The sequence below is a fragment of the Dreissena polymorpha genome, chromosome 11, assembly GCF_020536995.1.
Source record: "Dreissena polymorpha isolate Duluth1 chromosome 11, UMN_Dpol_1.0, whole genome shotgun sequence".
In the NCBI taxonomy this organism is placed as follows: domain Eukaryota; kingdom Metazoa; phylum Mollusca; class Bivalvia; order Myida; family Dreissenidae; genus Dreissena; species Dreissena polymorpha.
Window position 1 is genome coordinate 65,984,930 of NC_068365.1, and position 13,640 is coordinate 65,998,569.

A 13,640-nucleotide genomic window follows, 5' to 3' on the forward strand; every position below is an offset into this window, starting at 1 on the left:
TTATACACAACAACAATATTCATTTATATCCATTTACCATTTAATACCAAGGTTATTCAAATGCTTAACTTCAAGCATTAATTACGAGTTTTTTTCATTTAACTTCATGTATCTATAACTAAGAGTTCAATGTTATGTAAATGATTTAATGATAATTACCACCATGTAATTAAAAGCAATATATTCAATCCTATAACATACAAAATACATACTATAAAACATACTATAAATGTCAAGTTAAATATAATGATATCATGTAAAAACAAATAACTGGTAATGGATCTGTCTCTTTCGTTTTGAATCGCACCCAGGTCTCATAATTAAATTTCGCATTCACTTTCAAACAAAAATGGCCTAAACTGTACCATTATCTTATGTTGTTTTCTTCCATTAATTCCGATACCGCAATCTTAGAGCTTGAGTGTTGTCTTTACTTTTTGAGAACCTTCGATCAGAATGTCTATACATTTATTTCGTTCGCTGCTTGTTTTTTTCTGAACTACTATCATGATAATTTGGAGTACACCGCAGCCTATTAAACGAGAATGCCAAATTACAACAAATGTTGAAAACGAATCTATACAATTATGATGTCGATGACGGGATAGATAGTAATGTGCCGATTTACCGATTTAAAAAAAAACTTAAGACAAATCTCAAACAATGACACCAACAATTTGTGAAGTACATAAGTCAGGAAAATCACAGTACAGTTTACGGACATGACCGTTCGGACAAAAGTCCCCTCGCAGGGATGCCAGTTTTGTTAGGAAAGTCATTTGTCTATTTTGAAATTCTTTGAATAACCAAGGACAGTAGCTCTTCCGTACATCTTACAGTTTTTGAGACAAAGAGATCATCCCGGATTTTATCTACGGGGAACGGCGTGAACTAAACACAATGTAAACGTTATTATGTTTCAGAGAACAGAACGAATCATCTGAAAGTCTCCATAACTACCGCTCCACTACAATTCACGAAGGAGATTTTGTCCGACTGGTCATTGTCTAAGAATCGCAAAAGCCAACATTTATGACTGACCGGGGATGTCTGTGACTTTTAAAGGCGAGCCTGGGCTTGCTGATATTTCCACAACTCTTGGTGAGTTTTTTCCGATCTCGGTCAATAGTTTGCTGTGCTGTGGGAAGGTCATGGGGGATTCATCCGCATGATTCATCGTCAACATTGGTGTACTTTCCTCCCCAGCCCTTCCTAGCAAGGGCAAATAGTTTATCCGGATAAGTTAATGTCGTGGCAGTCAGATTGTCATATTTAACTGTTTAATTTGGTCATATTCCTATATTTTTTTTAATTATTTGTGTCTTTTTATAGAAAAAAGCAATTGATTCACCATGGGATTTATACATGTAATGTTACAACAGTATGATTCACGGCATAATACTGTAAAATCAGATATATAAGTCAGCATAAAATTCCGTGGTTTGTAAACCAAAGAACTTTCCTCGGATAGAAAATTTGGTAGATTTTTTACTTTGGATGAACAGTAGGAAATTGTGTCGGCCATTTTCCAGTAGGTAAATGATACAATCGTGGAAACGTAAACCCACGAATTAAACCCAAATTGATGTCCCATGAATTATAATGATTTTACAGTATTGACTCTACAGACTAAGAATAAGCTGATATGATATGGAAAGAGATATGCTTTGATGGTAACAAATATGACAGAAATGATAGGTGAAAATTCTATATACTGTCAGATTATCAAATATGTCAGATACATTTAATTAAACAGAGCACTTTTGATCATGAATGGACGACCTAACATATGTTAGAAGGCCCTTATAGACCAGTATGTTTTTATGTGACGATTAAATCTGCATTTCTCACGGAATATTTGGATTGGCATTCCATAGCCAGGCCTTTGAATTCATAAACAAGGGCCAATTTCTAAAGCGGAGAGCTGCTTGTAATCGTTGTCTTTTTACGACACATTGTCTCGATTTGGCTTAACATATTGTACTATGCAGTTTATATAATACACTTATAAACAAATATGAACGTGAACGGCCGAAAAATGTAACAGATAAATCAGCCATAAAATGTGATGTGAAGATCAAAATTAAAATTTATGAACAATATTAAACAAGTGATCTTACCAAGAACATACTGTGATGCATTCACTTACACCTTTTTGCATTTCACGTAATTTATAAAATACAACATGAATAATACAATTACATTCAAGAGACACTAAAAGTATTTTATAGTTAAAGCTGACGTATTTATTATAAAAGGTAAAGATGAATACAATGAGTAAACATACCAGAACCATCAAATATATGAAATATTAGTATGAAATCTGAGTGTACAATTTCATCGAAAGTGACGTGAGAATTTGTGCGAGTAAATCAGAACTTTCCCCGCACACACGGCGCATGCGCAAACCATAAATTCTGATTCATATAGAGCAATTAAAATTTAAGTTAGTTTAATTCAAATTCTAAGCATATCAAATACAAAGGTTCCCATAGATATTTTTTTAACAACCTCCGCGCAACAATTTTACAGGTTTCGAGAATAGGAGAGGTCAATGCTGCATGATGTATGACGTTACAAAATGTGCAGGAGAAATTTTTAGCTCGGCGTTTTCGGAGAAAACCCGAGGCATTGTCATAGCCAGCTTGTCGTCCGCCGTTCGCCGTCTGACGTCTGCCGTCTGACGTCCGCCGTCCGCGTCGTGCTAAAACCTTAACATTGGCTCTAAAATCAAAGTGCTTCCACTTACAACTTTGAAACTTCATATGTAGATGCACCTGGATGAGTTCTACACGCCACATCCATTTTGGGGTCACTAGGTCAAAGGTCAAGGTCACTGTGACCTCTAAAAAAATTCTGACAAGCTTTCATTTATTCAAAACTGCACCCGAAGCCAAGCGTGGCACCCGTTATGCGGTGCTCTTGTTACACTCTCAGTGGTTTTTTGTTATTAAGCTGTAGGCAAGGTCAAATTTATAAAACTAGCTCGCACAAAGCTTAAATACCATTCTACTATTACTTTATACGTATATCGACGTATTGAATTAAAGGCTCTATAAAGGTGAAGATCCGTAATTATTTACCGATTTTTAAATATTTTTGTCATATTTTATTATAAAGGTTATCAAAAAACAATATATATATGCTTTTTGACATTACAACAAAAAATAAGCAATACAACTTGGTTTGAGCTCAAAATAAAGTGTCCTCCAAGTCAATTGTGTTAACAAACAATCAGTTTATTTACATCGCTGTTTACTCGGAAAAGAGAAAGTGAAAGTGACTCAGGTCACCAAAAATATAACGATGATTTTTAACGTTTTCCGGTATCACCCACACAGTAGGTCTCTTCTAAATGGTTAAAACGTTTGTAGTGATCTAATAAGTTACTTGCTGCTGGTTAAAAGTTGTTAAAAATAGAATTAAAATTGAATTTTCTTTCGGCTATTTTTAGCATATGTCACCGCTCTGAGGCTACAGATCACGTTAGTTGCAAAAATGTAAACATTTCTTCCAATTATGAAACGGGTTTATCTTCCATAATTCGTGACAACGTTGTACCTAAGCTGTGTTATTAGCAGTTTTTTTTGCAAGAGTAACTGCAATCCGGTAAAAATCAGACCAGTTGATATGCATAATAATTGGATTTGTCACCTTTATAGAGCCTTTAAATACTTGACCGTTTGGGGTGACACATTCATTAACATTTCAAGTATGATTCGTTTTTTCGCACAATGAAAATATATTGTGTACGTTTTGGGCATTTGATGATGTTTAATCTTTTGACTAGCCAAGGATAACTATGTTAAATTACGTAATTCAACAATAATGTTTAATCGCAAACTGTTGAACGCTTTACATTTTTCAATTACAACAAATTACATTTAACCAAAACCAAAACTGAGATACATGTTGTTTTTTTTTTAAATAGCACAGACTTTAATGCTACAATTATTGGCGCAAAGATAAGAATTGTTCAGAACATATGTTCCGAAGGGGAGGTAATCGCTGCGAGGAGTTTGGGAACCGGGTCGTTGGAGTGGGAATCCTTGCAATGCACTCGCTGGTACTGCTTAAAGTGATATTATGGGCATCTAACAGTATATAGGTGTCTATCACAACCGTTGTTTATTTTTGGTGTTTTCACTTCATATACACTTATATTTGTTAATGCAGCATCAACATACTAAAACAATATCCCGGAAAGAGAAAAATAATGCATTTGAATATCAACTGTACTTTCTTCTGACAACTGATCACGCAAGTACAATGTGAACCTACATTTAGTTTTAGTGCAGATTCGTTTATACGACACAAAAACACCATTTTATTTTACGGATCATTTCGGCTTAAAGGACTGGGTGGGTCACGTAAAATATATAATATAAAATATTTTTTATAAACAACTGGTAGCAAGATGAGTTGCAGATAATTGGTCAGTAACCACATTTTAACTTACTCTTTTGACCTGTTTATTCTTTTCAGCTCAATTCAACAGTGAAAAATGCCTATAATATCACTTTAAAATAGATACAGTGAAAACGGAATCTTTGTTGTGACCTCGCCTATTCTGCTTAAAATAGATACAGTAAACAGAGAAATCCCTGTAGGGACCTCGAATGCTCTGCTTAAAATATATGCAGTAAACAGGTGAATCCTTTTAATGACCTCGCCTGGTTAAAATAGGTATTGTTAAGAGTGGTATCCTAGCAATTTACTCGTCTGTTATGCTTTAGATAGATACAATAAACAGGGCAATCCTTGCAATGACCTCGCCTATTCTTCTTTAAATAGATACAGGGAAATGGGAATCCCTCTTGACGCAAACTCCTCTCATAAATGATGGGGCTTCTTTGCTAGTAAATTTAAGATTCACTTGGATTGCAACCGATGTGCGTTCAGTTTGGATGCGCGTATGTGGTCGGGGAAAGGTAGAAGCAAGCCTACCCATCATTTCTGTATAATAGTACTGATAAAAACTACCTGCAGAGAAAGAAGCGCATGGTTATATTTGAGTCGTAGCAGAGGCACAACTTGCTATTAGTCGTATATCAAAATTATTGATCGCAAAACACCAACACAATTCGAGAAAAGAGTAGCTGGCATGATAAGCATAAACAATAGCATCAAACATGTCGTCTTTAAGACGCCCGTTAAAATAAAAACACATAGTAAACAAAACTTGAGTTATACTTAAAACAATTATGACATACGCAAATTTATATTACAAACACTCGTAATCAATAAAGCACCAACATTGCGAGTGTTTATGAAAATAATACGTGGTTATTTCTTAAACCCTTAAAGCACATCGACCAACATCGATACAACGTGAGTGAAATGTTTATGTTTTCTGCATCACTAAACTCGAAGCTGACAGAGTGAAAGAAAATAAAAACGACATACCGACAGCCGATGGATAATGCAATGGCCCTACGTAAAGAAAAATAAACGGTGTCCTTGAAACGAATACTATAAACATCTAACAAATTATTGGTTTCCGCTAACCTGACCCCAATATACCCTCCGCCATACGATGTTTTCAAAAGGACTTAAAAATTTGTTGGCCTACATACTATGTTTTATATTTTTAAGTACCAGGAGAAAGAAAATTACCTGTTTTCTTAAATATGCAGCGTTTCGGTATAGTTAGATCAAGTATCTGAAATGTGGTTGCACGAGACATCTAATCTTTTTGGTAATAAGGAATAATCTACTATTTCGTATCAAACGTTTGCAGCTCAGTATATTCATATTCCTCCCCGCCCCCCTCACCCCCTATATAATTGTGCTGATGTTACCGGAAACCAGCTTATTCATTGGCTTATAATATACAAGAAGACAGTGATAGTATATATATATATATATATATATATATATATATATATATATATATATATATATATATATATATATATATATAAACATAACCACAAGTGGTGTATTCAATGGGGAGTTATTCGCGTAAAAATGTAACTTACCTATGTGAATTTAAATAAAAAAATTCGTATGTGAACACAAAGTAAACATTCCTAAGCAAAATAATACTATTTACGAGTACGTATTGTGCTCTCCTTTTCCAAAGTAAATAACAACCTCGCTCTGGGACAACTAGGCTTTATGCAAGTGGATAAAGTTTGTCCATGATTAGCCTGTGCAGTCAGCACAGGCTTATCAAGCACGAAATTCTCCGTTTTGTGGAATTGTAAAGGAAGTCAATTCTACAACGTTGTTGTAAGTAAGAGTTTATTTACAGGTCGTCCGTACGTCTTCACGACGTCATTCAGTATCGACCTGAACTACTCTAAACCAATATCCAGCTAAGGCTTAAAGCGTATCGACCTGAACTACTCTTAACCAAAATCCAGCTAAGGCGTAAAGCGTATCGACCTGAACTACTCTAAACCAAAATCTAGCTAAGCCTTTAAGCGTTGTTCTATAAAAAAAGACTCATATAATAAACGACTATATTTTTGCCGCGCTTTGTGAAAACAGGGGTTTAATGCATGTGCGTAAAGGTCGTCCCATATTAGCCTGCGCAGTCCGCACAGGCTAATCAGGGACGACACTTTCCACTTTTAAGATATTTTTGATAACAGAAAATAGCTTCAGTTTAGGCGGAAAGTGTCGTCCCTTATAAGCTTGTGCAGACTACACATGCTAATATGGGACGACACTTTACACACATGCATTAAACCTTTTTTCACAGATCACGGCCCATGTGTAATTACTACAATTATAAGGGTGAATTTCAATTAAAGCACTCGTAAAGCAAATTCCATTAAATTCCATTAAAAAGGCCTTATTTACATCTCGTATTCATTTGAAAACATCACATTTTATCACAATTATAGTTACCTTTATAAAATCTGCTGATGTATGCACATACCAACATATAATATTATAAACTATAAAAGTTGTTCACATACAATTTGTATACATGTAAAAATTACTTATGACTTTACATGTTACAGCATATGACATTAAGTTGCATACAAATATATCATGTTATATACTAAATAAAACATGAAATCATGATCGTGATGAATCAATAATAACGAGGGTGATTATATGTGGGTCCATTCCTACATATATGGCTATATAATGTGCAATATAAAGCTAGTAAACACATATATATATAGCATATAGTTAGTTATATTTCAAACCGATAAAATGTCCATGCATATACCAACACACATGATTTCATTCATTCAAAATACATGTTGTATATTCGTGCCCTTCATAACCACATTTGACATTTACATTTCTACCAATTAAGTCATTTCTTCAAAATCTATAACAACAACATGTAAACGTAGATATTACAGAACATATTTTTAAAATCTTCAGAGGCCATCAAATCGCTGTTTAGTACATTGATTCTTTTGCTACTGATACTTTTAAACACGACATTTAAAATATTACTAATGACATTACAGATTGTATACTCATTATACACGTTTCTTATCAGTTTGAAAAAAAATGTATAAAGACGGAAATAAGTGCAAAACCATGATCAATTATCCAGATTCCACATCAAAAATCAATATTATATGTTTTTTGTTAATGTATCAGCTCTTGTCACCTGTTCAATTCACTACACTGTTATACATTGATTATGTATTATTATCGCTAAATCGAATACTGAAGATTTCAAGACAATCCATTCGAAAATCGAGCTATGAATGGCGGCGAACTACTTGAAATGCAGAAGGCCCAGCAAAAATTAGTCTTAGTTGCGTATATGCTGATAGGCCACGATGGCTTCTAAATAATAATATAATCGCGTTTGAGCCATAAAAGGCTGTTCTGCCATATTTGCCATATTTTTAAAAGCTAGTTTGGCTTTCAACGGATATAATGTCATAGGCGAGCAGTAAAATCATGCTTTTCTAAGTCGAATGTGGTGTTGGGTGCCGTCAAACAACGAACTCTAGGACCAGTGATGCGTTTATTGTATTAAACGTGTACTTATCAATCAAATCTGATTACATTCATTGTAATCTTACAGTATACTGTTATTCTAGTCATGGATAGAAAATCAACGTCAGTCTTAATTTTATGGACATGGAAAACATGGAATTGACAAGAGGCCAAAAGTTAGCCCAAGTGATATCTTTATAATTACACGTGGCGACAGATTTTGACCACGTTCAATCATGGCCAAGCACTGAAAATCGTATATCAGTGACAGCTTGAGTTAGACCTATTGTAATATTATTTCGACAAACTTGACGCATGATTTGGTCCTGACTGCACGCACACCCCACAATCGATAAAATACGAACGCTAAACAACATGAAAACATGACGATTCAAACGCTAAAGTTCGACTATGATAACCCGTTTTTGCAAGCACTAAACGCTTTGTTGCGCAGTTAATAGAACAGTATTCTATCGGACTAGATATTACTCAATGGAGATATGCATTCGCGCGAAAGTTCATTTTCTGGAAGTGTTGCCTGTCTTTTGGGAAATACGCCGAATAGCAATATGGGAAGCTGGAATCCGATATGATCGGCAAATGCAACTCTTCTACTTCAAAGGTTCCCTATAATACAACCCCTTTTAAGTTTAGATTGCGTATCCGCCGCTAGAGATATACTAACGTGTTTAATATTTTTAGAGAATATGTTTTGCTGAAAAAAACTACCCATTTTTGCATGAACACTTCCAAAATTAGGAAATACAAAAGGGCAGACGCCATCCAACAATTGTATCCTTCACTGATGCATAATATAGTTATCGATTTGTTAGTACTGCCATTTGATACAGACGAAATAAAACTCGAAATAAACTGGTAGCATTTATTGTTAAAAGAGAAAACGATTTTCAAGAGCCGGAAAGACGTGATTGCATTAAAGCCCTTCTGTAACGTTATTGTGTTCACATTACACTATATCATACGTTATTTGGATGTTAAAACTTAAAACACCTAAGTACAAATGCCACATCATGATTGATTACATCATGTTTTCATGCGTGCAGCGTCATAACTTACTACAAAATGGTAGCATTTCCTGTAAAGCTCCTCCCATTGCTAATCATCAATGAATCAGAAATGTATGGAATTAAATCTGCTATTCTATTTAAGAATATTGACAAATTATTTACAAATTAATCGATCGCATGTTTATAAATCGATATAAAAACAGTATACACCTTAATGCCGACCTCTATATAATAAGGAAATTCTCCTTTAAAAAAATATACCATACACTGGGTCAATTGGTTCAAACGTTCGTGATTTTCACTAAATTCTGTAACAAATATGTTGACACGGACATACATTTACAGGGCGATTACGTAGACTTAAGTGAGGGGGATGGGGCGGAATGAAAAGGCATCATAACTACAAGTGGGTGAGACGATTTTATAATTGTAACATGGGATGTGTGTCAACTCAATGATCTCGACGCCGAAGGTAATAAAAGTTTTACTAGACGTATATCAGAATGAAAGCGTATGCAATACTCATGATTATATTTCAATAAGTGACATCAATTATATGAAACGATACTTTAAAATTAAGCTTGTATAGACACTTAAAATTGTTATTTAACACTTTAAATTATAACAAAATCAGTATATTTACTCAACCAAATGGTTATGTCTTGTTTATCAGTCAGAAAGGCAAAACTTACCCATCCGTCCTATTTTATCGTCCAGCGCCCCAGGATGTGGCGAATGTTTTATTGCGTTCATGCGTCGGTTTTGTGGACCTGTTCCTGGATGCCCCCCGACCCCCTGGGGTGCCTTAGGCCCCCTGTTGGACTCCACGGGCAGGATCCTTCGTCGCTTTTTTGGAAGCTTTGATCTGGCTTGAGTATGTGAGTAGAAGAGAGCGAAGTTACTGACGATGACCGGAACAGGTAGAGCGATGGTGAGCACGCCGGTCAAAGCGCAGAAGGAACCCACAAACATCCCTACGTACGTTTTTGGAGTCATATCCCCGTACCCAACGGTTGTCATTGGTAACAATTGCCCACCAAAGTCCGACGGGGATGCTCTCAAAGTCGTTATTTGGATTGTATTGAATGCGCTCGGCGTAATATATCAGCGCCGCGAATACTACGATGCCCAACACTAAGAAGAATATTAGCAGCACGAGCTCCTTAGCGCTAGCTTTAAACGTGTGAATCAGGATTTTGAGACCCGCAAAATGCCGGGTGAGCTTATACAGTCGCATGATACGAATGATGCTAAAAAATTCTAAAATATCACTCTCCTGCTGTAACTCCGTGAGGAGAAAATCGAGATAAAATGACAACGTGGCGACATGTCTATTATGTTGACAGGCGCCTTCAAGAAGTCAAGCTTCCCAGGCGCTACGACAAAACGTATAATAATTTCGAACGTAAACCACGCATTGCTAACGCATTCGATATAAAAGAAGGACTCGTGCGGCTCCGTTTTGCTCTTTTCTAGTCGCCATGAGATGTTGCCTCGCGTGAAGTTGGTCGTCAGGTTGCTAATGATTGGAACGCGCATGTCCGGATGAGTCTTTAGACAGAACGAGAGGATGGAGACGACGATGAAGAAAACAGAAACCACTCCCATAACCTGAAACAAAGGATACAACTAGGGTTAGGATTAGGGTTAGGGTTAGGGACAATATATTTAACACATGTTCATGTACCATATAAGTGTTCGCGTGTCGTATAAATTGGTATCGTTGCAGGAATTTAAAATGGAATATATTGTAGGACAGCCTACCGCAATAATAGTCGAGGTCTTAGTGCCAATATATTGTCGGATCTGGGACTGATGTCAAACAAGAGTTTGTGAACCGTTTTATAGATCATAAAGTCTGTATTGTCTTAGCTGCTAGGCTCACTACGTGTGCTGAGCCAAAGAAATCGTTGAGCGAAAGCCATGTTGTGTTATATGTCTGAGAATGTTAATGCGAAAATTTTAGCCAAAGTAATTATTGTAAATGTATGTAAAAACTAAATTCCTTCCGGCTTAACAAACGTCTTTAATGTGATTGGTTTTGAACTGTTGTATTCTTTCTTGCTTGGACCAAACCATAATTGTGCTCATTTTATTGTATACCTTCAATATATTTGGTATGACTGATACAAGCGCAAGGCATTGCCAATACGGCATTTTTGCTCTCTTCCCTACAGCTAAATGATTTTATAGAAGAAAACTCTAGGTATCATGTACACTTATGCTTTACATGCTTACCAGATTTGATCTGATTCTTTGTGTACCGAACTATTTTGTACCTTAACTTCGGTTTAAGGGTCAAATGCAGTTGAGACATGTAGACGATTTAACTCGTTAAAATGTATCTTCATCCACATTGTTGTTCTTCATTTTTTATTATATACGTACTTTGAATACTTGCATTTCCATTAAATGTACCGTCTACGAAAAAGTTATTCATCCAATTCAGCGTTTCAATTGATGATTTACCTTAATCGCAAAACTGGAAGCGCTTGCAAGCTTACATTGCGTATCATTCTCCGAGCAGAGTTGTCGATCCTTGCTCTCACATCACAAGAAAATCCTACCAGAATGTGTAGGATATCATTTTATTGATTTAAGAATTATATTAAGAAAAGTAGTATCATTTTCTTTAACATTTTCAAAATAGTGTTGCAGTTTAGGTTCATACTAAAAATATGGATTACCTAACTTTATGAAAAAAGCAAAACTAACAACGGTAAAATTATTGTACCACGTGGCTATGCTATCATCACGTGGTTGCTTATGAAGGCAGGGATTTGATGAAACTATGCTGGTTCCGGTCAAATCTCTGCGCGAAGGTTGATTGCGTCACTGGATTTCATCTTTCATACAGTCCAAGGACGCGAGTGTCGAGGCGTTTTAAAGGGCAGTTGCAATGAAGTGTCACGTATTTGTGTGTTTAGGATTTATTTTTATAACAAAATGGGAATAAAAGGGTTGAAATATATGGCTCGAATGAAACCCGTTATATTGCATAGAAGATTTCTTTAAAAAATTAAGATTGTACTCAAATAACTCGATGTTATAAATTAAGAGTTTTGTTTAATAAGTTACGGATCGCGAACAGTGTACATGTCTTTAAAAGGGTATTAAATTGTATAAATATGGTGCATTGGTCGTTCTCTTTTCGACGGAAATTGACGTTGAATGGAAAGAGTAGTTTCTATGAGTAATAGGTTGTTTGTAGATTAAAGAATGCCTATCTACAAATAATTGCCTGCTTCAAACGAATTATGTAAAGTGGAAATGGAGGAAAGCGATAAACAAATGTATCGTGTATACCGCGTGCAGATTTTCAATTCATCATGGAAGAAAACAGAACAATTAAGTAAAGACAAATAAACATGTTGACTTTAATACATAGACAACTTTGGCTAGAAGAGCATAGCGTAGTAAACGTGTTACTTGTATATGTTAGGTAGTACAAATTCGTAAACAGAAGAGTTAACGAAGAATTGTTTATAGACTAAAGTAAACAATATCGGCGGAGATAAATGCTGCATCAGACTTAGCGTAGTGGTTCACATTGTGTAAGTCGAAAATAATTGTTTTGGTGACTTACTTTGTTGAAACAAGACTTTAAGCATGAACAAAACCTTTTGCGCTCTATTTTTGTGTGCAACATATGGATGCTTATTACATTTTTAATAAATTATATAGCGATTGTGTCACGTTACTCTTTTTTTTTTAACTAAATGTTAAGGACTATTTCTTTCTCTTCTTGTAACCGGAGAGATCGCAAGCAATATGGATATGTCTACGCAAGTTTTGAGTAAGTTAATTTAATATCTTTCGAATAAGAATTAAGCTGTTATGTCACTTTACATATGTTTTTAAAATAGTATGATAATTATAATGCCATGTTAGTTACATTGTGTACTTGAGTCTGAACTCTTTAAAAAAGTTCTTACACAGCTCGCAATGCCTCGACGTGTAACATTCATTCCACTCGTCGGAAAAAATAGGTAACACAGTGACACAAGCATAGTATGCTCTATTACTCCACTAGATTAATCTTATCCCATGGGAATTTGTACATACCATATTCCATTGTCCCCGCATACTTCTATATGTTTTAAACCGACACATTTGCACACTTTTTTGGGGGGGTAATGATGGTACAAGCACATTCGTTTACAGTTGTAATGTAGACCATAAAGCATAAAGGGGGGCCTTTTCACATTTTGGTAAATTTACAACATTAAGAAAACAGTTTCGATTCGAATTTTTTTTGTGTAGTTATGGTATAAGTGAGGAAACAGTAATACTGACCGTTTACAATGCTCTAAAATATCCATTATATGAATATTTAACAATTTAAAAACCTGAAAATTATTGAGCGGTGCAACGCGAAACGTTTATATAATTTGAAGAGTGCAGCGGTTGTCGTTATATTTTGTGATACTACGAGAGTTGATTATATAAAGTATAAAATACAACAATCATTGAATGAGCACGGATGGCCAAGTTGTCTAAGCGATAGACTTTTACTCCAGGGGTGAGTGGTTCGAGCTCAGTTGAGGGTAACCTTTTTTCTTTCACTAATTGTATTATTGTTTTTCTTTTAATGGAGCTTTTTTAAATCCAATGTTAACATTGATCAATATAAAGCATTTAATTACAGACTTCAATACATGCCAAAATCTGTGAAAAGGCCCTTTAATC

The 13,640-nt window shown here is 35.3% G+C and overlaps 1 pseudogene; it reads right to left on the reverse strand.

Annotated features, from left to right (window-relative positions):
* Positions 1-1,011: 1,011 nt before the first annotated feature.
* On the reverse strand, positions 1,012-13,026 carry LOC127849913 (potassium voltage-gated channel protein Shaw-like; annotated as a pseudogene).
* Between the last annotated feature and the right edge of the window lie 614 nt (positions 13,027-13,640).